This window comes from Myotis brandtii, unplaced genomic scaffold (assembly GCF_000412655.1).
Source record: "Myotis brandtii unplaced genomic scaffold, ASM41265v1 scaffold147, whole genome shotgun sequence".
Classification (NCBI taxonomy): Eukaryota; Metazoa; Chordata; class Mammalia; order Chiroptera; family Vespertilionidae; genus Myotis; species Myotis brandtii.
In genome coordinates, this window is record NW_005355292.1 from 971,664 (window position 1) to 975,347 (window position 3,684).

Below are 3,684 nucleotides of genomic sequence, written 5' to 3' on the forward strand. Positions count from 1 at the left end.
GCGAGTCCGGTGGCCGGAGGCCGGGGCGCAGAGTGCGGGGTCCGGATGGTCCCGCAAGGGAAGAGCCCGCACTCCGGCTCCCAGGTCTGAGATGCTCGCGGCTGGGAGCGCTGACGTGTCCGGGCCCCTCGACGAGCCTTGCAGGGGGGTCCCCGCACATCGACTGTCATAATCTCGGTGACGGTCTCTGCGCTGTATTCGGGGCCCCGTGCCTCAGCCCTTTTCAAGGTGGTGAAGCCGAAGGAAATCAACTTAGCGGGAAGGCGTGGCGGGGCTGGGTGGCCCGGCAGCGGGAGAGGAGAAGCCCATGGCCCCTTTGTGCACCCCGGTGGCCCCTTTGTGTCCCGTAGAACTAACTCTGCAGAATCATCTCTGAGCATTGAGACCCTTCAGTGATGGAGGCCGTGCGGCTGGAAGGAAGAGCGACCAAGCCGCCAGCTGTGGGCGGGAGTCTGAATGGAAGAGTGGAGCCAGGCCGGGGGAGAAAATCTTCCACAGCTGTGTCCCCTGATCATTGTATCAGATTTGGGACTTCTCACAGCCCAGTGATGGCAGAAACGGGGAGTGTGCAGGAGGACACACACACACACACACACACACACACGGCACTGGGTATCCACAAGGAACTTGGGGGGACGTTCCGGGGTGTCCAGGGACTCCTTTTCCAGGCACACAGCAGAAATGATGACTCCTAGGACACGACTTTAAAAGACAGCAGAGGATGCTGGGGTTCACCCTGCTCCCTTCCGTTCCAGCCCCACACCATGGCGACCTTGGACCCTGACACCCCGGGATGCTGAGCGGACCGGAGCTGGCAGCCAGGTGAGGTGAAGTGGGGTGTTGTAGGCATCCACCAGTTCAGCCAGGAATGGCACCATCGGAAGTAATGAAAGGCCCCTCCACCTGTCCCTCCCTCAGCATCTAATGAAGAGTGGTTTGGGGCAGGGCCTGGCCAGCGGTGCTGATAAAACCTGGGTCACAGGAGGTTGGGCTCCTGCTTGCTTCTCCTTTCTTGAAAAGCAAAGCCGCTCCGGTGTAGCTGCTTCATGGGCATTCCACGACACTTCTTTCATGTTGGTTTGCTTTTCCTCCTGCAAATGAATAATAGGTAGAGAGAGGGAGGAAAAGGCTGCCTCCGTCCCTCTGCCTGAGAGGAAAGCGGAGTGTGCCATTAGCGCTGGGCGGTGCCGCAGTGCAAACAAGGGTAGGGATCCGTCTGGGGTGCTCAGCAGGTGTGGTTAAAAGCCGGGCCCTTTCTGAAGCACTTTCCACCCTGTCTGGGAGCGCTGCTGGGGGAACCCAGGTTGTCTGAGCAAATACACTCCCGCGGGGGCTTTGTGCCCCACGATGAATGGCCACCACTCTCCTTTTGTTTCCTGCAGTGGGAGCTAAGTTGCTTTATGCTTATTGAAGTAATGGCTCGCTTTCATGGAATTTACCTTTCCTTGTTATAGTTTAAAATAGAAATGGATGACTTTAAAAAAAAATGCTGAAGTTAATTAAGCTAGAAAAGACATATGTGGCCTATGGCTTAGTATGCAGTTATTGGTGATATGATAAGAAACTCGGGTGTGGGAAAGCAGGCGTGGACTACTTTATTAAATTAGTGTGAATAACGGGATTTTAACTCAGTTACTATTATTTAAAGAATGAAGCAAGTAAAAATCAAATTAACAAGAGATATGATTTCGTTGCCCAAATTATTATTAACTGCATGCAATGTCTAAATAATGAAAACTAATTCCTTCTTTTGCATTCAAACTTGACATAAGACTTCAAGTGCTTGAGAGAGAGATAATGTAGAAGTTTACAACGATGCAGTTTTCTTTTAAGTGAAATGTATATGGAGCCTATCCGTTGCAAGAATAAAAATGCTACAGCAAACTTCCTAACGTAAGGCGGGCAGGTGGATTTTTATCCCTATGTGATGAGAAGGCCATTGGTGAGAAAAATGAAGATTGCAGAAAAAATGTTAAGCTGTAGCAACTCTCTAGCTGGGTGTCGGCATGGCTCACTGGATTAAGCAGGTGTGCCCATGGATTTGGGGGGGAGCGGAGAGTGGCTGTTCCGTGGGCTGTACCGCTCGCCGCCCCGCTTTCCTGGGGCAGCTCTTTGCAGGACTAAGTTGTCAGGGCGGAGCGGCAGGTGTAAGGCGCACGGCTCCCGGGAGCCCCAGCCAGGTGAGCGCAGCCGGTGCGGAAAGGGAGCGCTTATTGCTCAACAGCGCCCTCTCCCGACCAACAGGAGAATTCCTCGGCTGCAGAGCTCTGCTTGCATTGCTCTAGAACAGCGGTTCTCAACCTGTGGGTCGCGACCCCTTTAGGGGTCGAACGATCCTTTCACAGGGGTCGCCTAAGACCATCGGAAAACACATATATAATTACATATCGTTTTTGTGATTAATCACTATGCTTTAATTATGTTCAATTTGTAACAATGAAAATACATCCTGCATATCAGATATTTACCTGACCATTCATAACAGTAGCAAAATTAACAGTTATGAAGTAGCAACGAAAATAATCTTATGGTTGGGGGTCACCACAACATGAGGAGCTGTATTAAAGGGTCGCGGCATTAGGAAGGTTGAGAACCACTGCCTAGAAATTGGAGGCAAGGCTTCAAGAGGGCCCTGCCCTGAGTGGAGTCACCCTCACCCATTTCGGGGAAGATAAACGGCAGACCAAACTGTTGTTGACCTCTGTTCCATCTCCCTCCTGGCAACTTGCTGGCCCTGCCAAGGAGGGGATGTCCGGGAAGGAGGTGTCAGGCCTGTGCCGTCCTGGTCCCATCCTCCGTCTCCCAGGCCGCCCTCCCCTCGGCGTTAGTGGAGCGGGAGGCATGTGTGTCTCTCTCCAGCAGGTTTAAAACGCCTGCACAGGGGGGCTGTGTGGGACGCACCTGTCCATCTCTGAATCCCTCGCAGTGCCCTGGGCATCACCGGCGACAGCAAGAGGAAGACGGGCTTAGCAAGTACGGCGTCCGTGTTTAAATGGTTTCTAAAATCGCTACTGATGCTAACAAAGTGCAGGCCACTTAGATTTCGTTCTGTGTTTTGTTTTGTTTTTGTAATTTCAGAATGCGACTTCAGAGGCTTCTTGACTGTGTGTTTGTGTATGTCTGTCTTTGCAGCTTGATCCAGGGGGTGGCCAGCAGACTTCCAGATCAAAGGGGGCCTTTGGGTTTCAGCATCCTGTAAGGTAACCAACTCCACAGTAAGATATGCATGATTTCCTTGCCATATCAGCATGGACACACTGTAGTGCCTCCTACTGCATACGTTTTCAACCAAGTGGCCAATAATTCTGTGCTCGCCAATATTATTGAGTTACTGTCATCCCAGGGAACTTCAAGGGTATATTGTGGGATTTCTGGAGTCCATGCATTTCTTCATTCCGTCAGTGTTCCCGCTGCAAGTTGGATTGGCCTGTCTTTCCTTCATACCTTTCATTTAGTACCTCTTATGACATATGAGGTACTAATGCCTTGTGTTAAATATAATTGAATGTGAATTATATAAGCATATCTATTCGTTTACCTAGCTCCGTGGTTGGCAAACCATGGCTCTCGAGCCACATGCGGCTCTTTGGCCCCTTGAGTGTGGCTCTTCCACAAAATACCACGTGCGGGCGCGCATGTACAGTGCAATTGAAACTTCGTGGCCCATGCGCAGAAGTCAGTATT